Below are 13812 nucleotides of genomic sequence, written 5' to 3'. Positions count from 1 at the left end.
GTGTTTGAGAGAAACAGTGACATAGACTGAATATAGTCTTAGGAAGATGAAAGAGGAAGGGTCAGCAAAAGGAAAACATTGTGGTGCTAGCGAGACAAGTGCTGAAAAGAGCTGCATTGTTTCACTTTTATTCACCTTGTATAGTACTGAACTTAAAGGGGGTTGTATCATTTCTAAGGCCTGGTCTACACTAACCCCCAAATTTGAACTAAGGTACGCAACTTCAGCTACGTGAATAACGTAGCTGAAGTCGACATACCTTAGTTTGAACTTACCGCGGTTCAGACGCGGTCCACACGCGGCAGGCAGGCTCCCCGTCGACTCCGCGGTACTCCTCTCGCCGAGCTGGAGTACCGCAGTCGACGGCGAGCGCTTCCGGGATCGATTTATCGCGTCCAGACCAGACGCGATAAATCGAACCCGGAAGTTCGATTGCCAGCTGTCGAACTACCGCGGTAGTGTAGACCTGGCCTAAGATAGCTAGCATGGCTGATGACGAAGTTTTGGCATTAAACTCTGCAGCAGAACACTGAAAACATTCAAATTTATATGCACAGATTGGGTTTATGGGCAGCTAGGTGACTCATGCAGTTCTTCCTAAAGAAGCATAAGGTAATGAATTTAAGGTAGAAAAATTAGAATAGAGACCTAGATTTTCTAAAGTGACTGGTGCTTTAGAGTGACTCCATTTGGCATGTCCAACTTGAGACAAAGTGCTGAGTATCCAGCATCCCAAAATCAGGCCCCAAATCAGTAGTCACTTTTGAAAATCTTGTTTAGAGGGACAAGCAACCTTCAAACTATAAATTAGATGTAGAAGCAGCCTGTGGAACTCTTCCTGGCTTTTTCAGCAAATGAGATACTAGGGGGCAAGGCTGAGGTGTTTGGAAGGGATGTTGTCCATTGTTTTATAATGTGGTCTGCAGAATACAAATGCTGAAGAAATTTTAAAAAATGGGAAAGGATTAGGTAGTAATTGTGTATGAAAACATAAATCAGGAATCATTACAGAACTGTTAGGGTTAGGGGCTGGGAGCCAGGAACTCTCAAATTCTCTATAAAATGCTTATCTCACTACCTCAAAGGGGTGGTAAAAATGTACAGTGATCTTGCCTTGAAATATATGTGGAATATTATATATAGCACTGTGCAAAATATTCACACAAAAACTCCAAACCACACAAAGTTCTAAACTTTTATTATGCTCACCAGAAGGTTAGCATCAGGGAAGATCTGGACTTGACCTGATGAGCAACACTGAAAGAGGAATCACACACAGGAAGTTTTCCTCTGGACTGACCTTTTAAAAGCATACTGTTTAGCAAAGAAAATAAATGTTCCCATTGTTGGACATTGAGGGAGGGCTAAATTCAACTCACAGGGCCTGATCCTTCCAAGTAAGGATTCCAGTGGGAATAGAGGGAGTTCAGCAGGATCTGGCCCGGAGATAATTCCAATGTAGCTGGCTGTAACCTAGAGCAGAATTTAGCTCCAATACTTTTCATATATTAAAAAGGCAAGATTTGTAACCATTTAGGATTTGAGCTAGTCAAAAATGGCACCTGTGGCTGCTTCTCCTCAGAAGCCCTGTGGGACTCCCTACTATATAGCCATGCGGAATACATTCTTCTGAGAGGTGGCACTTCCATTATGTGACTGTTCAAGCTTGTCTTCCCTAGGGGGATCCTGTGAATCACCCATCCCAAATGTCATAACATGGGATCACACCCAGAAAGAAAAGAAGACTATGGGACCTAATAACCCCTATATGAGCTCTGATAAGGAGCTCTGTCAGAGAGAAGAGAATGGTAAAATCTCATTGAGGTGAAGGTCCTCACTGTGAATCTTCAGAAAACACAGATCATTAGAGGGGAGGTGCGAATGGATGACAGGTTCCACCCCATCAACAATTGGGGTGGAAAGATTCTTCTCACTCTGACAATTAGATGTGGGCCATACAATGCTGGGTGAGGGCTCTCACCCCTCTCCAGAGACTCCACCAATTTCCCTAGGGTTGGAAGCGGAAGCCACCCCACAGAACAATGCTTTTTTGTTGTCTGAACCTGTTTTTCTTCTGTTCTTGGAGCTGCATAGGGGGTAAGAACAGACACGGGTATATTTTGTTTTAGGATAGTAACTGGCTTATGCATTGTCAGCAGCAGGGAGAGGACATAGCCCAGGATAGGGAGTTGCATTGCTTGAGAGCCAGAGACCTCTCAACCACACTCCCCATCTTCCCAGTAGCCCCATTCTACATTCCAAGCAGCTCTATAACTGCCCAGCATGGAAGTGTCCTGTTCATATTTATCAGCTTTATATAGCACATCCACCTTTCTCCTAGATTGGTTGGCTTGCACTTGTGGCCTGGGACCTACATGGTATGGTAGTTGTGACCGGAGTCCTAGTGGGGAGCCAGCTGTGGTCATTCAATTAGAGTGAACTGCAAAGAATGGGGCAGACAATCCCCACAAACCTGGTGGATATTCCAATACTTCAAGCCAGCATATAAGAGCTTCTTTATTACCTTACTGGTTACTCAGAAGTCCAAACAACACAGTTCCCTTAAAGTGATCCAGCCTCAGGCCTCCATCCAGGTACCCACAACAAATATGAAAATTTCTGTAAATCTTATTTCATCATATAAAAGAAAAGGTTCTACCAATCCCAAAGGATCGGACACATTACCTCCCAGGTTAATGAATGTTTCAGATCTTACCCAAATACACGCTACAGCCAATTCTTATTAACTAAACTAAAATGTATTTAAAAACAAATGAGAGCGATTATGGTTAAAAGATCAATATACAGACAGACATGAGTTCAATGCATTGAGGTTAAGATTAACAGCAGAGATGGTGAGGTTTGTAGTTGCAAAGAGTTCCTTTAGAATTCAGTTCATAGATCATAGTCCAATGTCCAAATCTCATATTCAGGGCGTACCAGCCTAACTGGGACCTCAGTCTTGCGACTCAAACTTCCCCTGATGAAGTCTAAGCAGTTCTGAGATGTCAGAATCAGACCCAAGGATCTTTTATACAATTTCATGTCTTTTGACAAGTCAGAATTCCTCAGGGAACAAAAGGTAATTAGGATGACTTTGAAGGAGGTCCATCACCAGTACTTAGCTATACAAATTAACATAAGGCCATTTGCTTGTTCCTCCTCCATTCACAGTACATTTCAAAGAGAGATGAATACTAAGATATCCCGTGTTTACAATTCATTTACATGATAGGATGTTCTTTTGACCTCTGAATTATCAGAATACAGCATAGACAGGGACTGTTGATCACATTGTCCATGTATATGTAAATACACAAAAAAACATTATCTCCCCACATGTCTTCTGTGGGTTATTTATTTTGCAGAATGTTTAACCCTTTCTAGCCATGTATCACAAGTAGGCTACATGTTATTTTGTGTGGATAGATTCCTTAAGATCTAGTTTAACAGGAGTATCAGAATTATTTTCTCTTTATTACAGTGTATTACTGGCAGTGTGTCTTTGTAGAACAGATGCATAATAGGTGAAGACTGAGTAACTGAAAAGAGCTCAGGAGTCCTGACTCCCAGTCCCCTGATCTAACCACTATTCAATACATCCTCACTGGGAATAGTCTCAATATACACAAATGTATGTAACCTGAATTCACTTTACTTATTGTAGCAGAAGACACTTCATATTAAGAGTCACTTACTGTAACTGATCATAAAAGACTAGAACTCTAGCAACACTCTTGTGAACTGTCCTTTATGTGCCTTTTATTAAATACAGATGTAGATACCATTTACAATTCAAAATACATGCAATATAGATTCATGAATTGTAAAGGAAATGCTGCGGAGTAATGAGAGACATGGCATTGTTAGTTTCTGAGGTGGTAGCTGGAGCGGAATAATAACAGAGCTTTTATTTACTATCTCAGCAGCTGTACTCCTTCTAGGTAACAGCACGTCACTTTGCTTTACTCTGCAAATTGGAATAGAAACATTTCTTCATAAGAAGGAACATATTACAAAAATAGCGTGACTCAAGAGGGCATAGGACTGAAATTCAGGAGACCTGGGTTCTGTTCCTGGCTCTGCCTCTGGCTTTCTGGGTGACCTTGGGCTTCACCTCTCTGTGCCTCAGTTTCACCATCTGTAACATGTATAATGATACATCCTTTGTAAAGCACTTGGAGATCAGCAGATGTGAAACTCTATATAAGGGGTAAGTATGAATAAGTTTAGCCTTGTTCCAGGGTATACTGGTATTTTATGGCCGAAGGGGGAAATCTAAGGGGCTAACCTCCCTTAGTCAAGGAGTTTGGGGGCAGTCAGAGACCCAGAGAATGGACAGAGACTGAGTGATAGAGTGGTGATGTGGTAGCAGTTGGGGTGGGGGAAACAAACCAGACTACTGTTCCTTTTAGGGCTTTGGATCAGGAGCCTTGTAGTGGTGGGGCCAGGCTCCCCTCTCAGTGAACCAGGGCAGGTTCTGGAAGAAGGGCAACATGTGAGCTGCTTCCCGCTTTCCCTCCCCCACCTCAGAAGACGGCTACCTGGTCAAGGGGAATGAGGGGCTATGGGGTTTTGTTTTGTATTTCTTTTTTCTCCCCCACTCTACTTCCAAGCAGTGGATGAACACTGGAAAACTGCACCCCATCAGAGATGCCTGGGGGGAAAAGGTCACTTTGTTATGAAGGTTTTGTTTCAAGTTTTGTCCATATGGGTGGCAGTAATTTAAAGAGTCAGCCAGGAGAAAGCTGGCTCAGGGTCACATAACTTAACATTTGTTTGTAAGAATGTAACAATGTCTCTCTTGCTGACTGACTGGCTCAAGTATTAGGAATAGCTCAGGATTTTAAAAAAACAAACTCACCTTTCCTAGGAAACAGCACATACATGAAAAGCATGAGCTTTTTAACACCATTGTGCATATTAACTGAAGGGTTAGGGTAGACAAGCCCTTAGCCTCCCCACCCGCTATGTCTGCCGGCTTCAAATCTGGACCAATATCATTACTGTTTTTGATGGTTATTTCATGATGTATGTGAATAGCTCTTGGTCAGTCAAGTGTTTGTGAACAGCTGTCCACATCACAAAAAATACTATCATATTTTTGCACTGCTTGGTGCCCTTTGGGGCAACTTCAGCAGTGGCTAAAACTGAATTAGCATGGAAACAGTTCTGTCTCACCTTGAGTGAAATACACAGCTGTTGCATGGGCAGCCAGCACAAGGGTCCTGCTTTAGCCTCGAGTCCCACACATACAATGTGCTAAGCCAAGAATATTAGTGGAGCATTTTTTCTCTCAAATCATAATCTTTACATTAGATTACACATTTTTCATTGATACAGTAATATAGTCAATATAGCTCACAGTCTCACAGTCATTCTTATTGCTTAGTTGTCTCAATTTATAATCCTGGACATTAGAACTTTCTGCGATAAAGCAAATAGTCTTATATCAAATTAAAGTGATTTTAACTTTAAAAAAAAAACCCTTTGCTGCAAAGCATTGGCTCTTCAGGGCCAAATTTTCCAAAACATAGTGTCCACTTATTAACTTGCCCTTTGCATGTGGAATGTTCAGTACACAAATGATCAAACATACAGATTTTAAAACTTGGTCTTGCATGTTGACCATGTGTTCAAAGCTGTGTGCCACAAATAAAGGCTATCTAGAACCACTCCTGAAAATGTGGCCCTTAAAGCTATGAAAAAATTTGAACTTTAATTTTCCGGCAATGTAGCTCCACGTGGTTAGAATTAGTGACACCAGGGTAAAAATATCTTTGCCTTGTCTACACTACAGCTTTCACCATTGCTACCACCACTGGAGCTGTACTAGTGAATTACGAGTTCCAATGTTCCCAGTGCAGACACCATTAGTGACTAAGCGTGGTCATACATTTTATGGTAGCTCTGGCTTTTTCTTTTTACAGTGGAAAATCAATATAGCAGTAAATACATTTTGGGGGAGGGGATTTGGGTAGATGTTTAGTAACTCTGCCATAAGTCAAAGAATAAGGTAGCGGTTGTGCAATTTCCCACGCTCAGTTCTGGCAGCAGACACAAATACATGATTAATTATGATTATTATAGCTAGAGCATGTGACAATCTCAGTGCTAAAGGGTCATTCTCAAACTTTCATCCTCTGAGCTGAAATTATTCAAGTCTGTTGCCTGCTCAAGGGTGATCAGCCAGTTTTGAGTATGGAAGCAGTGACAATATCTACATTTTGATCATATGCACTCATGAAATTGAGTGGAAGTTTCCATTTTTGGGAGTGCATATGAAATGCTTCATTTACTATAACCTCAGTGAGATTCCATTGGATGTGTGAAGGTGCACGTGGATTGAGGCAGGCCTCCCACTGATCAGGCAGGTAATTTTGTTGTTAATTGGATTAATGACTTCTTGAAGGTCACAAAAAGACAAAAGAGCATACCATTCCTGAGCACTCCCAACGGTTTTACATGGCCTTGGCAGCAGGAAGAGGACCTGATTCTGGACAGGAAACTGCAGTGCATAAGAGGGAGGGAGAAGTGCTGTCAGAACCCAAGCAGAAGGTTCTAGAAGAGCCGGAAAAGGGGCTGCAACCTGGCATACTTGATGTCAATGTGTGCCAGGGCTCCTTTACATCGCAAAAAGGGGCAAGAGTCAGGGATGGGGGTGAACTGCACCAAACACACACCCATGCTCACAGTCCCGTGAAGGAGCGGCTGACTGATATCCCTGACGGGCCAAGGGACCAGGGTGGAATACAGCTACTGAGGCAGAACAAGTGGCCACCTTGGAGTCTTGTTGCCTGGAACACCACAATATTTTGGCTGGAGACAGCTCTTAGGAGATCAGTGAAATGCTGTATCAGAAATATTTCATTGTTTTGTACTGCAGTTTGTAAGTGAGCGTCTTGCAAAACAGGTGTATAATAAACAAAGGTTGGTAAAGAGAACAAAGAACCCATTCTCTTGCTATAGTCACTAGCCACTACTTTCTCACTAGGCACATATTAATATGCACAACTGTATGAGATCTGTATTGACCCATGTATTTATTGTGGCAGGACCCTCTTCCTGTTAAATGTCATTTCACTGTTACAATTAAAAACTACATCACCAACAGCATTGTTAACTGCACTCTATATGATTTTTATGTACATTAAGGGCACATCTGAACAATGAAACTGACTCCTCAGTTACAGAAATGGCTGACCAAGCTGCACCTTTGTTACAACCACACAATTGACTCTAAACCCTTGGGCAGGTAGTCCTGGCAGCTGAAAGAGTCAGGAGCCCTCAGTTGTTTGCTGCTTCTCCCTTTCTTTCACACAGATGTACCCATACAAGACATCCTGCATGGCTTCCCAACTGATCCACTGACTATTCATGCCCCAATGTCTATAAGCAGTTCTTTGCTACTGCCCCCAGCAATTGGTGCCAACAGTCCTTGTCCCTAAGTGGAAGAGATGGGATCATCCTGAAAACAAACCCTCATCAGCCAATATGAGGAATTGTTATTCTGTGTGAGGAAATGTGTCCCTGTCTAGCAACAGCTGCAGTGCCAGGAGACCTGGTAGACCTATAAGATGTTGATCCCCTTTTGCCAGCACCTACCTCCACAAGATGCTGCCAGTCGTCAGATTGTCTGGCATTCTCTATCAATTTATCTGCCAACCATCCATCCATTTGGGACCAGAGATCTAGTTTAAAGATGTTTGAGAGCTTGTCTACATGGGATATTAGTGCGCGGCAAGCCAGTGTGTGAATCTGCAGCATAGTAGCTTGCCGCATAGTAACAGCCCGTGTGGACACTGCTACAGTGCACAGAAAGTTCCATAGTGCACTTTGATGTACTTCCATTTTAAACAGCAGTATGTCAGAGTGCACTAAGTAACTTTTAATACACTGTAGCAGTGTCGACACAGGATGTTACCACACTGTCGATTCACATCCTGAGAGTCAGATAGTATCAGAGTTAAACAAATTCAGGGAAGTCAGAGACCTATGGCTAATGATCAGACCTCATGGAGGAAATGAAATCTCTTCATGGCTGACCCCTCTCTTGGTTCTGACCACTGCAGTGGCCACAGCAATATTTTTGACCAAGGAAGAATGAGCTGGAAACAGATTACTGTGTTTTTTTCAGGCTATGTCTACACTACAAATTAGTTCGGTATAACTTCCACATTTAAATAGGTGAAATCATAAACTTTACTATTTTAAAAATCCTATGACCGTGAAATTGACCAGAATGGACCGTGAATTTTGTAGGGCCCTACATACAAGTTATATTTACCTAAGCACCGGAGTGGACAGCCCTATATTGGTGGGAGAACATAGCTACCATCTCTCATGTAGCCAGGAGTTATTAAGCCAATGGCAGAACTCTTCACCAGAAGCACTACAGGAGCACAACTGCAACCATGCCGCTGTAGCTGCAGTAATGTAGACATAGCCTCGGTCTGGTTTTACGTATTTTAACAAGCACGCACTGGATCAGATGACCAGGTCATTGTCCTTAAAGTGGGTGAGAACAGCATCTGCTCTATTGTTCAGTTATTTTCAGGCTGTGTTTGTGAGTGTCTCTGGTCACACCCATGTGCTGTCATCCCCAAGTCATAGGGAAAGCCAAGATGGGATCTGTGAGGGCTCAGTGGATAATGCTGAGTCCAAGGATATAGACACTGATGAGTAGGATACCTGCTGTGTTTGTATTCAGACTGACAAGACCTATGAAAGAAACAGTACATTATAGAACCTAGGGGGGTAGACCTGGGAAAGGAGTGGGAGTGTCATTCAAAGCTGTTGGGGTTTGTATTTATATTTGTGTGTGGGAAGGAGAGGGGGTTGGAGGTAAGAAAACCATGGGGGCATACTTAAAAACTGAGGTGATCCAAAGTTCATTGGCCCAACGCTTGAACTCACTAATTAGAGAGACCATCCACAGCTGTTGCCACCTAAACCTGGAATGAGTATGAATCAAGTGCACATGTGGAAGGCCAAAACCTTCCAAAGGAATCCCACAGGAGAGTCACCTGGGTCAGAAAGGAATGAAAAGCTCCCGGGAGGTGCGATCTGTTTGTGGTGGAGTGTCAAGAGACTGGGAAGTATAGGTAGTTTCACAAGACTATGACGTGATAGTTCTGTTCCTTTCAAGCAGGTTGAAGGAACAGAAGCAACTTTACCCTGCTGGAGCATGGGGGCTGGGAGGAGGCGGAGAAGTAAAGCACCAGGGCTTTGGTCCTTTAGAGTAGACTAAGGAGAGGGTCAGGGTGGCAGTGGCTTCAAGCAGCAGATCGATCCAAGCAGTATGCCTGCTACACAGAGATTGAAATAGTTGTACTAGTTGTAAGGGGAAAAGGAGAATCCCCAGCACAGCTGACCTTAGGAAAGGCTAATTGTGAGGGCAGGAGCCAACAGCTGGGCTCCTCCTGACCAAAAGAGGATTGCCATTGGCTGATGGCTACCATTTGATGTGAGGAAGGCCAGGCGACACTTTTGCTGCTCTGCAATACAGCTACACTTCAGATGCAGGTACATGTAGGGTAGAGTCATTAATTATATATGGAATGATTAAGAATATGAGAGAGATGACATCTCTAGTCTCTCATATTGTATTCAGAGCTTAATGCATAATAATGCAGCTTCTATTTATTCACTCAAAGGCTGTGCTCCTTTTAGAGAATATCGACACTTAGCTTTTTGTCTTCAAATAGGAATAAAACAGAAAACGCTAAGAAACAAGCAGAGGTAGGTTTAGAAGGAACATTTTTGTTGATGTGATTAAAGCGGAAAACGTACTTCTAAGACCAACAACATAATAGTTGTGTGATAATTCAAGGGACTGGATAAATAACTTTCTTAATAAATTATATGATGCTTTGTTTTCAGATTACTATAGAAACTAATTAGACCGTGTAACACACCTTGAAGTTCAAGCCTGACACAAAATTGATATTCTAGGAGACTGTTTTATCACCTATGGGGGAAAAAGTTATGGGTTTCTGTGCAGTTCCTCCTGTATAGGTGTCTATGTCACTAACCCACCAATATAATTGTACATTTATACCTTATAATTGGTACCTGTTTGGAAGCTTCAGCAGAGGCTAAATATGGAATCAACATGGAGACTGAACTACCATCTCATTTTTAAAAGTATTCTGTCCAAGTCAGGGCTGAGGCATGATGGAGGAAGCTTACAATGTACCTGTTCTCTGTTTAAATGTTAAATTTCAGCATGCAGTGTTATCAGATCAAAACCACTCATGAGTATTGGATTACTAGATTCATTTAACAAGTTACCTGTGCATAACCATTTCTTTAAATTAAAATTCATAATTACTAAAATCTTTATAATAAACATATATATGTAATTGTGTGGTATCAGAAGCAACATTTCTTTACCATATGAAGAAGGGACATACAATTATCATTTGTGGGAGTGTATGAGAAATACACTAATAACTGGTCTTTAACAGTAGCCCCAGTAGTCAGTGGATTTTGAGGCCTGCCACGTGGCCCTGACCTGACTCTTGAGACTGGCACCAGGAGGTAAAGTGGAATCTCTTACCACCATATGTTTATTATAACATTTTGGTTCATAGCCTCTTCACATGGTTCAATTGCTTTCATATAGCTTCCTTTTGTTAACTAGGAAAAAATGTCCCATTTAGGAGCCAATTTCTGTGACCTGGGTATGAGTGAAGGTCACCAAAGATATTTCATATTGGAGGTCCACGTGATCATCTCTGGATCATGACATGATCACTGTGTGATTCCTCTGCAATTTATTTTGTTTTAATATGGCCATTGGACTCTAACCAAGGTCTCTTATCTCTTATTTGTAATACGTATTGAAGCAATAATAAAAAAAGAATCTGTCAAGGAAAATATTCCAGGTTATACTGTTATCAAAATGGACTCTGACTTATCAGTAGTAGTTTGCCTTTATGCTTTCACCTTTTAGGGAACATTAGGAATAATTATAATTAGCAAGCTGACGTATCTTCCCCTTTATTAAATCAGTGCAATGTCTAAAGTGAATATGAAACACATTTTTTTGTAATTATATTGAAAATTTGTATTATCCTATTACACTGGACACCTTTACCATGGATACAGTTTTCCTAGAAGCTTTAATACTCAAGATTTTCAATTTTTAGTAGAGAATTTTCTCTCAGGTAATTATTTCAAACTTCAACCAAAAACCAACAAACAAAAAACTCTCCACAGAAAAGTAAATATAGTTTTGCATGAAACATTATTCCCCCCCCCAAACTGAAGTTCTAAACATTTTTTGGACAAAGTGTATGCTTTACAGTTGATTAAACACTTTACTTCAGTAACTGTCATAGACATTAATCATGAAAAGTAACTTCAGTCTTCTTTTTTTTTGGTTTGTTTTTTGTCCTTTTTACTTGGTTGAAAATGAAGGCAACTTACAAGGCTTCTCCAGCCCTATAAGGGCAATTCCATTCCACCAGTGTTGAAAAGACACTCTGTTCCAGCAGGGCAGGTGACCATTTAAGGCTGATTTTTCTGAAAATCACCTCTGTTTATGTATGTGCAGCTTTGTGAGTGCAATGCTTTGTGCTGATACCTTTGGCTCCAAAGGTAATTTACGTGTATGATAAGGTAAATAAGCGTTTCAGAATCAAACCCACAATAAATACCATGGGGTAGATTTTATCACTGTATGAGGGCAGGGCACAAACTTCCACCCCTTGGTACAAGCCTCAGGGAAGAGCCAGCCACAGTACTTGTGGGAATGCAAGGCTGCATCCTGGATGCTTATCCTTAGGAACAGCTAATGAGTGGAGTTGGGCAGAAAGTAGGCAGAACCATAGCTCTGCCTTATCTCACCAGGCCTCATCCTGTATACCTGGCTGGCTACACAGAGGAAGCATGTTGCACCATTTGTAGGAGTGTAATAAATTACTCATTCCCTTCTTTACTCACAGTACTAATGGGATCTTGGGAGGAACTTCCCAGTGTCCCCTTGGGATGGCATATCGCCATAGAGTTCCTTATTGTGGACCATCAGGATAGGTGTGGTTGAATCTCAAGCTGAAAGAGAGAATGATGAATCCATCCATCTCTTCAGCATCCACTCCCAACTCAAATCCCAGCCAGAGTGTGCCCAGCTATAAGAGTGGAGTTTGACTCTTACTGCTGGGCATGCTCTGGATCTTGGGACAGACTAAGGTTGTCATGGTAAACATGGAATTCTGAGCTTATCTAGAACTATCATCATCTATGTGGATATTGAAGACACTAAGAACTATCAACGTTGGGGGCTCCAATGCAGAGCTGCTGGGTGATACTATGAGAAAATTCCTCAGTCAGTGTGCCTCGTATAAGTTACATCACACATCCACTCTGAAATCTCAATTGGACAACTGAAGAATACACAGGTGGAGTTGCAATGATTGGATGTGACATTGTTATAGATCTGGGAGTCTTTGGCCTATTGGACAATCCAACGATTGCCACCTCATAAAGAGCTTGATCTAAAGCCCATTGAAATAATTGAAAGATTCTCATTGACTTCAATAGACATTTCCCCTGAACTGACTTCACAGATTAAGACTTTTAAAACACAGATTAAAATATAGATTGAGACTAGTCTGAAACTTTATTTTCATGTATGACACAAATTAGAATTTGAATCCTGGTCTACATCATGTGCTGAAGCTATGCATTTCTAATTTGGCTATAGAGTGGTCCCTCTTCTTTCAGTATAACTATCCTACATTTATATTAAAAGTACCTAAAAGTCCTTTATTACATTCTTCAATCTAGGAGGATTGTGTAAATTATTTTCTAATTTTTTTACAGATGTCTTGCACTTCCTCAGTGATTAATGCACTACTTTCTTTCCCTATGGCACTTTTTATTTTCTGTGTAAAATCTTTCCTTTACACACACTCTAAGTGATTTTTTGACAGCTTATTTTGAGGACTTTTTGGTTTTGCAGTTTAATGAATGTGCTGAAATTCACTAAGTGTAATGACTGTGTGATCCAGGTTCACCAACAGTTGCATCTTCTTCAGAATGCTTACTGCTATGGTGCAGAAAAGGGCAAAATACAAGGGCAAACTTTTGCCTTCACACTTATAGGAAGTAAACCACTTCTAAATTAGATTCTCTTTATTGCAAAAGGATTGTTCAGGAAGCTAAACTAAACCAAATACAATCTCCGCTTCTCTTTACCTTCTGATCACCCCTGAAGACAGAGCTAAAACTAGAGGGGAAGAAATTGTTAATGCATCTACTGCAATTGCTAAAAAAGAGGAAATGAGTTGGCTAAACTGAGTGATGTGGTTAAGACCGCACAGGCTGCTAGAGAAAAATAGGATGAGTTGCTATAGCAGAATTTTCATTCAATGGGTTACGGTAGCTGCTTTTTACCCTCTATTTCTGCTAATAGCGTGATGTAGGTAGAGAAGCATTCCCTTTTTAATGAAAAAAACCAACCTCAGTTGTTGACGGGGTCATTTTTGGTCAGTGTAGATCACGTGGAATAAAGCAATGAGAAGTAATTGCAACCAGAATAGTCTGAGTATACTCATATTGAGCCAAATCATGCTCTCCTTACTTATGTGAGTAGTTCCATTGACATCAACAGGACTGCTTGGATGAATAAGTCAAGCAGGATTTGACCCAGAGCAGGCACCAGTAGGGAAGAGGATGAAAGGCAACAAGAATGATGTTATGGATTCAGACTATGAAGATAAAAGTCGTTAGTAGATGTGCATGTACAGAAGCAGCACAGAGGTACAAAAAGGAAATAAATGTCTTTTCAGTGAAGCATATTTGAAA

Source organism: Emys orbicularis, chromosome 9 (assembly GCF_028017835.1).
Source record: "Emys orbicularis isolate rEmyOrb1 chromosome 9, rEmyOrb1.hap1, whole genome shotgun sequence".
Lineage (NCBI taxonomy): Eukaryota > Metazoa > Chordata > Testudines > Emydidae > Emys > Emys orbicularis.
Note: the sequence above shows the minus strand (reverse complement) of the source record.